This window comes from Bombus pyrosoma, linkage group LG9, assembly GCF_014825855.1.
Source record: "Bombus pyrosoma isolate SC7728 linkage group LG9, ASM1482585v1, whole genome shotgun sequence".
In the NCBI taxonomy this organism is placed as follows: domain Eukaryota; kingdom Metazoa; phylum Arthropoda; class Insecta; order Hymenoptera; family Apidae; genus Bombus; species Bombus pyrosoma.
This window is the reverse complement of record NC_057778.1, coordinates 10,166,915-10,181,603: the sequence shown is the minus strand read 5'-3', so window position 1 is coordinate 10,181,603 and position 14,689 is coordinate 10,166,915. Positions and strand designations below refer to the sequence as shown.

The window sequence follows — 14,689 nt, the reverse complement described above, 5'->3', positions numbered from 1 at the left end:
GGCCTCTCGAAACTCGCTTCTCGCGTCTTTTGCCTGGTTATTCGCAATCACGACCTTTGACAGTCTCGCAGCGGAAATGAAGTACGGGGGTTGTTCATCTTTGTTGGGGTTGCAACGTTAGGTAATTTTTCTTTCCTTGAAAAATATACATCGATTTTATACGATAACGTGATCCGTACGGATAAAAGCGGATGTATGCCTGGCCTGATGTACGAATTGATACGCACGGTGGTTACAAAAGATATTGGCACATAGCTTTATTTTTCAATGAAGAGTTTCTTCGTATTAAGTTCTATGCTTCGTTTTAATGGTATGACAATTTTTGTAGTCGTAGAGTATTAAATGATACAGATATATTTGTACCTGATCAATTAGTATATACACGGTATAATAATTACAATAGCGTAATACCGATACTTTTCGTAGCCACCGTTTATATAGTTTCGATTTGTAATCGAGATTATGGTTCGCGAAGACGTTTTCGATGACCTCGACGCGATGTTCACCGATAGAAGGGAGAAGGAGCGAAAAAGGTCGGGCCCCGGAGATATCGCCACACTTCCGGCACACGATGTGACTCACAAACTCGTTTCCCCTCTATCGCGGGCACAACGTTTAATCTACCGATTCTTGTTGCGATGTTAAACCGATGGAAAGAATAAGTCGTGTTACCGGTTCGTGCGATCGTTCCAGTTCCAAGTTCTATTTTCACTCCGAACAATGTGGATTCTCCGTTTCAGTTTGACTAGGAAAAATGTTATCTTTTCCTAACTTGCCGAGGCTATAGATAGGATGTTGCAGGAAATTGAAATTTTTGCAAGGAAAAATCGATTATGAACACGAAGTTATTTATACGATACGTATAAAATAAAACTAATTGCTCCTCGGAGATTGCAAGTTTCATTTGTCGAAGAAAGTGCGCGATATAGAAAGCCAATCGAGATGTGAAATAAATTTGGGTGTTCTTTGTATTTGTAACATGAATTTCTTACAGTTGACAAACAATGATGTCGATTTATTGAAAGATGTAAGTGATATCGCTTAAAATTCTGGTAGGGGTCACCAACAGATTGTAAAGTTCAGCAGTTTTCTAGACCACTAACAAAGATTTAGGGTTGTTGGAACGACCATCAAGAAATTTTCAGGATCAGCGTTTTCTCCGGTTACTAACGGAGATTTAGGATTCTCGAAACGATCTTCGACCATTTTCGAGGATCAGCAATTCCCCTGAACCATCGTATCATGTCCCCGGTATAGTCCGTACAAGATATTGTATAACGCGACGATATCATTAATCTCGAAAGATCGTTTACTATTTCTCTAACTCCATGTGCGTTTATTTTTATCTCATATCTTAGTAGTATATCTGCCGTGAATGTTACAAATATTACAAATCGGTTTCTAAGCGCACTTAGTCTTAGCTCCAGTTCCACGACGTTCTTATTTTTAATTTTAGGGATTTTTACAAATATGCCTATTTCTAACTGCAATTGTCGTTATTCTTGGCTCAAATTTTACAATAAACAAATTTACCGCAAGCGTCCTAACAAGATAGTCTGCAATTTCTCATCGTCGTACCACGTATCTAGTCCTGCGAAATTTCTCGCTTCCTCTCTTGCAAATTTATCCTCTTCGCCAAATAATCGACCGATCTACGTATTTGCTTCGAATCGATAAACAAAATTTATATTGTGAAAAATCGACACAAACGTCGATAACCGATAATGAGTTTCTCCTATGTTAAAATATTTCTAACGGAAAAGTAGGAAACCAGCTAGAAAAGAAAATGGGTTGGACTCGCGATATCGCTGTCTATTTTCTCGACCGCTGACACACACGCGAACAGAGCTAATCGTATCCGCTTCCTGTGAGTTTCGGAGCGAGCCACGTCCATTTGACGATAAACAAACAGAAATCGTTGCTCTCGAAATAATCTTCGCCGCGAAGCCACGCTTCCCTCTTCGACCGATTTTTTCACCAACAATCGTATATTTTCCTATTAAACAAACTGCACTTCGAATCTCGAACCAGGTCTAACCCCAACCTAACCCCGCATGACTCGGCAAGTTTCACGCTTAGAAATTGTACGGCCTATCTGCGTGTTAACAATTGCATAACGCCCTGCTTCCATCGAAACGAGACCAAACGCACGGCAAATATCTTGGAAACACGATGGAACGCGAATACGTGGCATATATTAGGTTGTCCGAAATGTTTCTTTCGTTTTACGAGGAAATAATAGACGCGCAATGTTTTATATTATTTTATCGAATTACGTGCAGATAAACATCACGAGATTTCATAGACTTGCTTTCACGTTTGTATGAAGGTGCACTGTTGTAAAAAACACGTTTGCGAAAGAAATACACTTTCCGGACAACCTAATACATATATGGCGTTCACGACGATTTTCATTCAGAATTATTTTTGTTGAAAATGACAACGTGACTTCGTGCTCGCCATCCATATGCAGATGCGCTAGTTACAATAAATAGTAACTAGAAGATAGTTCTAGATAAATTTAAGATATTGTTTTGTTTTTATCCGTAGTCCATGTAAAAAAGTGCAATAAAGGTTTTTCGGCTGAGAACGGTGTGATAGATTTATCCAAAGAATAAAATAATGGCTATCATGATCCTACCTCTGAGTACAGAAATAACAACAATTTTCATCAATCGCTTTTCACCATTTTATATTCCTGTCTGATCTATATCTCTGAATCTAATTTGGAAACTATTATTGTTTATAAGATACGATTATCATTTCTAAATCCAATCTGTATCTAATCTATGTACAAATCTGATTTATCCAATTTATAAGTTCGCATAGATATTCACAGTTTGTCGTTGATATAAACTCTATTGCTGTAAACAAACGTTTACACAGATTCGACAATTCCTTGCTGATATCTAATTATGCTAACAGTCGTGTCGATTTATATAAATTACAGCCAGAGGAGGGACTTTGATTGCGTTAGGCCGCGGAGTCCGCGATATTACGACCAATCGATTACGCTTCATTCAAATAAAGGGGATTGTACTGGATAGGGAGAACAAAGGTGACCCGTAATGAAGCCTGACACTCGGCAATTAGCGACGGCGGATCGTTTTTTGATTTAATTGCTGTCGACTGCACAGGCGTAACCGTATTACGCGTTCACGAGCCGGCTTTTACCTTTCCCGATCAAATGGAGTCATTCGTTGGACCTAATTTATGACAGAGCGTAGACGGTAGTCTTCCGGGATGTTAGGTTCAGGCAGGTAGAATTTATTGACAGAATAAATTACAGTTGAACCTGTTGGATGGATCGTTTCTTAATCGAAAAATCCTTCTAACACCGGGCTAAAAGGTAACAAAGAAAAGTTACTTTTTATTACGTGGAATATGACAGGAAGATCGATCGATATGACAAACATGATCGATGGAACGTCAATTTGTTGATGGTCACCACTTTTAAGAAAACTCTACATCAGATCTTTTTAGCTTTCTAAAGCACTGAAGCCATCGACAGCGTATAGACAAAAGACTGGGACGAAGGCAGGCCATAAACAGCCGACAGGCGACGTTGGCTTCGGCGTTTTCAGTTATACGGTAACACTGCTAGCGTGCGGATCTGCACCAGCTCAAATTATTGTTTCATACTTGTACTTTTACTTCTGTATTTAAAATATATTTTTCTACCTTATAATTTATCCACGCGTCTCTCTCTTTATACATCTAATAACCTCAACACAATTGAAACGTTTAAATGGAATTTTCTTCGATAGTTGTCAATCTCAAATTTTGTTTCTTCAATCGTTAAAATTTTTCCGATTGCACATTTTTGTATTAAACTGTACTTCTCTCATAATTAAACTTTCCTGTATGTTTTAAAGTTTTATCGAAAAGAGAACATTTTGATTACGAGGTATCGTCGAATACGAATTTTAAACGATATACTTCATTTACCATTTTTTAAACGATTTTTCTGTCACTTTGGCGATAACGAAGATAGAAGGAAGAAACCGACAAACAATGTTTAAGAGTTTAGAACGATATAAATTACGCTCCATTATGCAACACAGTGATTGGTCGTAGGTAAAATATTACTTTGTCAATGGATTACGCAACCATAATACGCTGTTCGGCAACGTGTAATAAGCATTCGGAGTAACATGTAGTTACTCGTACACGATAGCACGGTTAATGATAATACTATTGCTTCATTTTATTAATTAACGAGCAATTTCGACGAAAACCATCTTTTCCGTGTGATGTAACCGATCGAACAATTTTGATAGTAATTTGCGTCTATATAACAGACATTTTAAGCATCCTTGTAATTAAACCAGACGATCGATATATAATTTGTAAAATAATGCTTTCCTGCTTTGTTCCATTGTTTGGAATCCCATTGTTTTCATTAGAAACGCTTAAAAATATCGTAATATATATTAACAGTACGATAATAATTATTCTGATATTTTTTAATAATATTACACCGTACAATTTTTTAAACATTTTTCAAGAAATTACAAAGATCATGCGGTACATGTCCTTACGATGTCGCAATTTCCTTAATTGTAAATAGTTCTGCGAACAAAAGAACAAAGACGCCCGATGGAAACTGCGATTGCAATTACTGTCTTTCTTTTTTTTGCACTTAATTAGCGATATATTTGGAACTTGCCGCAATCCTTCTTTCAAGTGTTCCCACAAATCATCTGTTTCTCTAAATCAAACAATCACCGTTATATTTTCACGCAGATGCTTCCTTTCTTTAATTTTCTTTCAGCTGTTTTGTAAATAACGTCTTTTAGAATTGCTGGGAAGAAACCTGAGTCGCATTTGGAACGATAAAACTCTTCTCTCAATAAGATAGAAATTTATAGAGGTAACTACTCGCCTGTCATCGTTACGTAATCTCACTTTCAAAGAACCATTACTTTTCTTCCTTTTTTCCTTAATTGTACGAAAATTCGTGCTCCGCTTCGATAGTCAGAGGCGAAACCGACGCGTTGAAAGAACATTTTGCGATAAAATTTCCTTCATACGCGTCTCTCTTTTCATCATCGAACCATGAAAACGAGTAAAAATCGCGACCAATCCAGAGTTAGCGTTTTTAATTCGAACATAAAACCATCCATTCTCCTGGAACGATCAATCACGTTCATAGTGTTGGTTGCTCGTTCGTGACGAGAATTTCTCTCTGCACGATTTTATTCCCTGTTGCATGGCTGATCTTCTTCTTGTACGGCGGCGAACAGCTTCAACCGCAAGGCTCGTTTATTAATAAACAGCTGGAACTCTGTTCGTTCCTTTTTTCAATGACTACGTACCCATGTCGGAGAGTACGAAACGTACACTCGGTATATTTTAGCTGCATGATTCAGCGGCCGGCGAAACGCGAGTCCCTCTGCCTGTCTCCCTTTCCAACCATCTTTCCTCTATATTTTTGATGTTCCACGCGGCCTGTCCGCATCGAATCTCGCGGTAAGGTGACGCGACAAAAGTTACCCCGCCGTGCGAAATTTTGCTCCGACTTTTGCTCTCTCAAGACGGAATTCAAGATGGATGATGGACGATTTTTTATCGACTACTTAACTTTTCCTCCCTTTAATAAGAAAGCCTAGAAACCAATTAACAAGCCGATTGAAAGCTCGTAGTATTCGTGATCTTACGAAACGGCAACCTACGTCGAACAATTTCTACTCGATTCAATCTTACGTCGATAAATTCCTTAACTTCTAATTATTCCAATCGATCATCTACCCCGTAACCACGATCTCACGACTATTCTAAATAACTCGAAGACTGTGTATCACTGACTGCTAACTTATTAATAGAAAACGGCGAACGCATTTCCAACCATAGGAAATTATTCCGCCACGTGATACTCCTATTTTGCCATCGCCATATCCTCGTTTCTTATTCTCACGTACTCCACATTCTCGTTTACGCCTCTCGAGAGAGTTTAACAACCACGAAACAACAAATTATTACTGTTTACGCTCGAGTAGGTCGTACGCACGAGCTGCGTGAAAGTAGACAGGCTTTAAGGGCACCGTTGTCAGCGCCGCTGCCAGTACCGCTGGCAAATGCTTGGTGGTGGTGGTGGTGGTGACGAAGAGGAGGTTGATGGCGATGATGATGTTAATGCCGCAACCAGTGGTGCTGGAGTCTTTCTCTGGTCGTCTTCTTCCCTGGCGCATCGTTAAATTCGTCCGGATCGACGCCGCGACGTTCTATAATTCGCGCCTCTTTCCATTCTTTTCTCAGTGATTTTCTCTTCTCTTTCTTTTATTCCTTGCAACGATTATTACTCTTAATATATCGTGATCCTTAATTAGAACAGTCGAGAGACGAGGAAATGAATGTAATTGTCGCATAGGTAATTTTAGTGACCTTGGTGCTTTGGATTTTTCAGTGATGAATTATTCATAGTCATTATAGGTAATTAATACGTTTTCTAATTGCGTTTGCCATGAATATTATTTATAAAATAAAGTAGAGAGAATTGTTTGCATAAAATGTTTCATTAGTGCATTGATTGCTATAATAATAGATAATTGTAATAAGGAATATTCAGTGAGTTGGTAATAGTGTCAAAGTGAATTTGTGAATATTATTTCCTACAAACTATACCCGGTACATCATTTTCAAACGCCGTGTTTTATGTCCTCTGTATAAATTAGTGGCGACGAGGACGTTTACCGAGGAGAAATCTTCGAATTTATATCGTTTACCAGTTGGCACGTCGTTCAAAAGAATATTATTTTCTGCCACCTAAAATATCGATTCTCTACTTCCTATTAACTCTGCGATACTACGCCCACGCGTAATCCTGTTAATACTATACCGAAGAATGGTATACCGTAACGTGGAAACAAGTAAGAGCAGAGTCGCTTGAAAAATGTAATTTTATTAAGGTAACATTTACCAGCGTTTGTATGAAACGTATAAAGCGATATCCTGCTATAATAGAAGTCTCGATTTAATATATCGACACGAGATATCGCGACATAACGCACGTTGCACTATGTCTGTCGATTTTTCTCATCGATATTTAGTATGAAATATCGTTGAAAGGATATTCAGAGAGTCGGATAAATTGTTCTATATGGTGGCATTAAATTCCAACTCACGGGCTGTCTAGTAAACATTTTAAACAACGCTGACAGAAAGAAAATAATCAAATTTGAAAATTTTCTTTCGTTTCAAATCTTAAGATACCACGAGTAAAGAATCGAACATTTTAGGGTTGTTTCGTGTTAACGAGACGTAATTTACATCCACTTTCCATTCACCTCGGTCAATTATCTCACACACGAAATTCCTCGATATCACCTGTCGCCATACTTTCACTCTTCCTTCTAAAAGAAACTCGATCACCTTCCCCATTCTAATCGACTCTTGCACCAACGGAATGTACTTGTGTGAAAAAAGCTGGCGATCAAAGGAAAGAGGTCAAGGAGTATAGCCGTATGTTATACTGCCACGTCGAAAATGTAAATGGTGGAAGATTTTTTGAAAAGATGAGAAATTAGGGGAATGAAAAGAAAACGGAGAACGATGTGGATCGCGACAAGGCCTCCCTGTTTACATTGCGGACGGGCCACCTGAGCGTTTTCGAGGGCAAGGACTGTGGTTCAGTGTCTCGGTGGCCGTGCTCGAGCGAAGTCGGCGATGTGCGTACTTTGAGAAGTGTGAGACGGCGCGCGTCTTCGGTGTCTCGCCACGTAAACAAACGTTTCACCCCGTCGTTTCTAATTCCTGTGCCGTTTCCTTGTTCTTTTCTTTTTTTTATCTTCTACGCGTGCCTCGGTGTTCCAGCCATTAGAGATTTTATTGGGAAACTTTTCGTTGATCGAGAGCGTGGCTGTTGATGCACGTGTGCTCTAGGTACGTTGAGAATAATTTAATCATTTGTTTTTTTCTTTCTAATTTAGTAATTGATCTTGCATTTGTATCTTTTTAATCTCTTTTGTGCTATACATTTGGTATTTCTACATTTCCATATAAACTCTACATGTGTTTATATATCGTATTAGGTGGTCCGGAAAGTTTCTTTCGTTTTATAAGGAAATAATGGATGCACAATATTTTCCGTTTTAAAGTATTTTATCGAACTACGTATGATCCATTCTGTTCTATCGAAATAAAGATCACAGCGTTCGACAGATTAGGTTTCGTATTTGTATAAAAATGTATCGTTGTAAAAGACGTGTCTGTAAAAGAAAGACACTTTTCCGACAACCTAATATATGTCGTATTATGATATATATTTGTATTTTTGATTAAAAATAAACGTAGAACATAACAGAGAGTATAGAAGAAATATATGGTTAATGAAAAATTTAGTTTCCCTTTAAATAGACAATACTACGTTGTTCATGAGAATATTTATTTTATTGTCTATTATCCATATGATAATAAAGTTTTGTACGTTACATATTTGAAACACTCGTATTAGATATGCGGACAATAATAATAGACAAAATGGCATTAGCGTGGGTTTGAAAAGGAATGATCGTCGACGGTTCACAGGAACTTTCAAAAACTCGCGGTCGCACGGTGATTCATCGTACGCTGGCACCGTAAGTATAATTCGAGGTGCTGCACGCCTGCGTATTTTTTTCCCTTTTTTTGCCTGCCATAACTAAGGGAACGATTCATTCAACGGAGCAGGAACTACGGCCGATGCGTGCAGGGAATTCCTTCTTTCGTTCGTCGACGAGAAGGAGACGCGAGACGCGTGTCCACTCGGCTTTCCAGGGTTTTTGAATTCGTGGACAGCCGCGATTCGTATCGTCGATTATTTATTGCCAGAGTACGATGTACGGTTAGCCTTTTGTTCTTTCTCGGTTCAAGTTCCCGGCGCCAATTACGCTGATTGCTCGCGTCTCGCGAATGACGAATCGCTCGCAGGCTCCGGGCGCGAAATACAGATCGATTTGGCGATAGGTAGACGCGTGTTTCGCGTGTAACGCGAGTTACAAGTTTTTAGAGCTCGAGAAATGTTCTCGAGAAGGTTCTTAAGAATGTAGACTTGAAACGAACAAGGATGGTTGATAGAGATAGTCAAAAAAACTTGTTTCCTTCGTCTGTCTTTCTATTTTATGAATTCCTCTGCACCGTAATTTGTCGACGAACAACAATTAGTCAGTGGACAAGTTAATAGCTGTAAGTCGTAAGAACGTGACAATCTTGAAGCTTAAATCGAAACATTAAACCGTGGATTTTTTTTTCGAGGTTTATTATCAGGAAATCTGAAGATGCGGAAATGCACGTAATATGCAAAAACGTATAAAATCTCCACAATATATTGGGTCGTCCGAAAAGTTTCTTTCGTTTTATAAGGAAATAATGTATGCACAACATTTTCTCTTTTATTATTTTATCGAATTACGTATGCTCGATTTTGTTCTATCAAAATAAAGACCACAACGTTCGACAGATTAGGTTTCATGTTTGTATAAAGATGCGTCGTTGTAAAAGACGTGTCTGTAAAGGAAAGACACTCTTCGGACAACCCGATAGTACTTTAACGATATGAGAACAGTAGGTGAAGCAATTCTTTAAGAATATTTGTCAACATATGAATTTGCATAAATATCAACAGTCTATTTATCATTCAAATACGTTTCACGAAGTGTGTCTGCAATTTTCCAGCAGACTTTCACCGTTCTACTACTCTCGCGTTCGCCTGATCGCTTTCGTGTAATATCAACGTTATGCAGTTGGTTTTATAATTGAATTATACGCAAATGTTTTTCTCCAAACATGGAAACTTTCACTGGTTGGAAGAATAGCGGGATTGCAGTAAGATCGGTAATTGAAACACGAATTCCTAAACTGTAGCAAAGTTTAAATAGAAATGTTGGATCGCTTTATTTAAGATCACCCAGTGTATACGCGAGTAAGGCAAGGGAGCGCGTGTTTTAAAAGTGTATTCGGGCTTGTTGCTCGCTAACTTATCGTTTCACACACCAATACTCTGTCTGACTGCCTACTTAGCTTCGTCTGTCTCCTCTGCCTGTTCCCCCTTTCGTCCAGCACACGATAAAGAAACCGTATTGCTTCAATTTAGATGCTGCACCGTTACGTCTCGTTTCATTAATAGTAATTTACATCAACACTCACCGTTTACCAAACACTGCGATCATGCGGTTCGGGATCCATCCAGGCTGACCGTACGATCCGTTTCATGTTATTCAGTTGGTCGATTGGCGTTTCGAAACGATCGACTTGCGTCTGCATTTTCTTCTAACAAGTTCCTTCTAAGAAATAAGAGGCCGACTTTCTGTAGAGTTAAATATTTTTCGCTAACAATAATAGTCGACGAATATGTTGAGAATATTTTCTTCTACGTTCCCTATGCATTTTTAATTTCTTTTTCCATCGACGATAATTTTAGAATTTTTGTGAGAAGAATCGTCAGACGTTCGAATTCTTTGAAACTGAAAATTTCATGTAGATTGAGCGAAAAAATAAATTGCGATATTCCAACGAGAAAAATAATCTTCAGAAAGTTTCTTTTCATCTCCATCGTAATTCGTTGAGATACTTTTCTTCAAAAATAAATAAAACGATAAATAGTAGCTGCCTCTGTATTATTCGAACGAGGAAACTTCTAATTTGGTTGAGGAAAATTTGAAAGCATTTGGCGGTCGACCATTGTCTAAGAACTTCTGAAAGTTCTCTGATACAGAAGAAGAAGGAGACGAGACGCGTGTCAAACCTCGTTTCCATCGACGAACATACGGGTGTATGCGGGTTCAGCCGTTCAGCCAATTCAGGCTAATTTCATAGAGCGATCGTTCATCGTGTTTCCGTCATATCCTTTTTCTCATAGAAACACACTTTTAACACACACGAGTAGGAATTCTCTGAAAGCAGGATAAAAACCTCTTAAACTTTGTAAACATTTCAGAAGGACTTTAGAAACTTAGACGCGTAAGAGTTTCAAACTTTGTTATTAGATCCGGAAAAGTAAAGGGAAGAGAGACGTTTCGTAGAAAATTTTCAGAAACTGCACGAGCGCGTGACGAGACAAAATTGAGAAACAGGATGCGACTAAGTTCGAATTCAAATGAAAATCAAATGTTCCGATATAGAATGTAATATCCGACGTATAATGTATCATTTTAACCGTTTGAGTCCCAGGGATCATTGAAAAAATAAGGTCGAAAAATCCCAAAACAGCGGTACAGCGCTTGTCCTAATCGATTGCGAAGAGAAACAAGCGGCTCGATAGCGCTCGTCATATTTGTTACTTTATGATATACATCTATATTATTATATATGCGTACTATTAGTTTATAAATATTTCAAGGTTTGATCAATAAAAATTATTCAGAAGATAACAATGAAATTCAAAATACCGCGAGTCGTCCGTAGCGTTCACACGTACTGGGACTTTTCGATACAAAATCTAAACAGCGCTGCTTGGGACTCAAACCTTTTTGGGACTTTTTCACTCCGAATTTTATTTCAATTTCGTCAGAAGCAGCTCCCAACGCTTTTAAGCGTTTTATTTGAAATTTACTTTAACTAAAAAATAAGAGAATTTAAGTAACTAAAGGAAGGAACACATTCACTTAAATACCAGTTTTATTCACACTATTGTTGTATTTTGTAATTTTTAACTGTATGATATATCCCGAAACAATTTCCAGGATGAAATCCTGGTTTTCTTTTGCACGTTTCACAAGAAAAGGTGGGACTGAAGGAACGTCGAGTGGGACTTGGTCTCTTGAGATACAAAACTAATGTCAAGTCACACTCGACATAGGAGTGCAAAGGGTTAAGAAAGCAGGGCGAAAAAATTTGTTCTGCAAGGAATCGAGGATCCAGCGATTCTAATATCTCTCTGTATAACCCAGTCGATCCTTTTTCGCCCTTAGAATCGAATCTCGACGCCGACGTTGCCATTAATAGCGTTTGCGACGCGAATATTTCCCTGGCCAAGGTCACTCGTCGCGATAGCTTGATATTTTTCGCGTTTGGGAACAAAGTCGTGACACGATCGCGCAGCTTGACAATGAAAATTGTACGTTATCGGATATACCGAAGTTTCATCGAGCTTCCTCCTCGAAGAAAGAGGAATATAGCGTTTCCATTTGATTTACGTAGCTCGAAAGATTCGCCCTTCGAGAAGCAAGCGGAGGACTCGTATTTTCGAGGTCTGTAAGCGCATTAACTTGCGGGCTATGTATCGAGGGCGGGCTTTCTTTTTTCGCATGCAAGTGATTTCTCAAGTTGATGGAGATATTCTGGCCAGGATCGTGGAATATGATTATCGGGCAGCATAATGGAGATTGGTATCTGGTCGGTGTATCTCATGTGGTAGAAAGTCTCGCATACAATCGTTGAATTACGATTAGATTTTTTCAATCGATGTCTTGGAATGTTCTTAGTTTGGGAAAAAACATAAGAGAATAGAGAACGATGCGTGAAGACATTGTACCGGGAAACATCGATTAGCAAATGTTTCTATCATCTAACTCGAGTTCTCGCTACTGACGCGGAATCGATCGACGTTCTTTCTTCGCCACCTTGCAAAATATCTTTCTTGTTTAATTCCACAAAACAGTACTGCGTTTGGTATCGTATCAATTAAAATTCTCCATCCGCCACCTTCGTCTGAAGTAATCGTCTCATCCGTTTCTTAAAACGCTAAAACGCCTAATATCGTAGCAAGATCGAAATTCATCATTGCCCTCTTTTTACAATCTTTCATAAATCCGCCACTTAACTGCAGCAAATCCCGTTCCCGATATTACCATACCAATTGAAGCTACCTTGAAAATTTCTACCCTCAATTTAAACTCTGAAATACCCTTTTCTAAGATCCTCATACGTACCACCTGAGCCGAAGAACCAGCGAAACGCCCATTTACGCGCACAATGACGCGTGTCTGAACGTTTTTCACAGCCGCACCCCCGCGTGGATCTCATCGAATTCTCGTTGAAATCCTGGACGCGGCCTCCCAGTAACTTCTAACGAGGCAAAAATGTCGAGATTACGTCTACGACGGAGGATTGATCGACAGTTCTATCGTCTGCAGCTTTGTTCGTCGAACGAAATCGAACGCGAGAATAACCGTAGGGGGTTGGGACACGTTGGGGTTTTCAGAGAAACCTCCACGGCCTGCTACCACTTTTGACGTTTTTGCGTCTCGCCAATGACACCTGCTCCAGACTTTATTAAATCCCCCGACCAGACGAAAATAAAGACCCAACCCCGTCCGAGCCAGACGATTCTCCTTCGTTTTCCTTTTCTTTTGGTTTCGCAGAAGGTGGCGAACGCCGCAGAACTCTGACGTGTTTGGTAAATGAGTTTCACGGTGAATATTAACGAGAGTCAGCGGGGAAATAAACGAGGGTGTAGAATTGATTTTTAGACGCTTCGGCTGTGATCGTTTCTTTGATAATAATAATTCAAGTTTCAACCAATTTCATCGAGAAACAGTCATTTTCAATTAACTGGTACGCGTTCCAGATCGATGACAGAGCTGTTGGAACAAAATCAGAATCTTCGCGTATTTAAAAACGATCTCTGTTCTGTCAATTACGTTCCTAGCTTTGGATCAAGTAAGAGTATTAACAAGATTTTTAGTCGCGTAATATCGAGTAGATAAAGAAATAATGTTTGGATGAATTCGAGAAGTTACTTTCTCATATCACAGAGATTCGTCTGTTCCCTTTTCGATTGACGAATGTCGAAAGAGTTGCAGCAATATCGCTCATCGATGATGTCAGTATTAAAGAAAATATCAGTCATTGGCTGCATCAATCACATAACTCAAAATTCACAATTTTATGCAATTTCAATATTCCGAATTGTTACGGTTTTCTGACGATGCAGCCAACTGCCCTCGCGTAGTGAATATTCCAAGTTCGCTTGCAAGACTCTACCAGCAAAGGTACACGGAACACTACGGTCTTTTTCTGTCCAAGTACAAAAAAAACTACAAATTTTGCGTTATGCCATTGTCATTTTGCAAACGAACGACATGTTAATATTCCGTGAATGAATTGCTCGCTTTGTTACGTAACGGAGGCAGGTACGCGTTTTATTAATCAAGCGTAATAAGTTCGGTAATATGTTTACGAATATTTGGGCAGTAAAATTTCGTTTAAATAAATGGAGTTTCGTCGTACCTCTAATTTTAGCTGCATTACGTAATCCTCGCAACAGTATGACAACTTCATTTTGGCATGTGAAAATCGGTTATGTACACGGTGTTAAAAAGGGAAAAAAATAGAGAAGAATAATTTCGGAGACGCGTAGTACGTGATACTGATGTTATAGTTTTAGGGTTATTGAACAATTAAAATACATTAATCGCACGATCATTTAAATCGTAAAATTCATTTTATCGGTATGTCAATTACAGAGTAATATTTATTTGATACAACGTCTATCGAACAATCACGAAAAATGCTCACTAAATCAACGAATAATTTATTATAATTTGACCATCGTGGTTTTCTTCTTCTAGTTGTAAGTCCCTGTGAATTATTCATTCTTTTCTTGCGCAAAGCACGTTGGTGTTACATCGAACGCGTTCGTCGTAGGCTTTCTTATAACTGTCTGATGTCATCAGCGTGGATCGTTCGGACGATTTCGCAAGTCGATTTTAATCGAGACCAATCAGGGCAATGACTGCAACTACCAATGAACGATTACATTCAGCTGTTTCAT

General features: G+C 38.8%; 1 protein-coding gene across 5 annotated transcripts in view; it reads left to right on the top strand.

The window, feature by feature from the left end:
- The window catches only part of LOC122571183 (protein sprint), a 209,019-nt gene that overhangs the window by 42,297 nt on the left and 152,033 nt on the right, over positions 1–14,689 (top strand). Inside the window, exon 1 of one of the 5 annotated variants that reach the window (XM_043734595.1) lies at positions 7,495–7,881. The exons of the other annotated variants lie outside the window; for them this stretch is intronic. The gene's annotated coding sequence lies outside the window, so the exon portion shown is untranslated. Of the gene's footprint in view, positions 1–7,494; positions 7,882–14,689 lie in introns of those variants that run through there. 5 annotated transcript variants of the gene reach the window in all.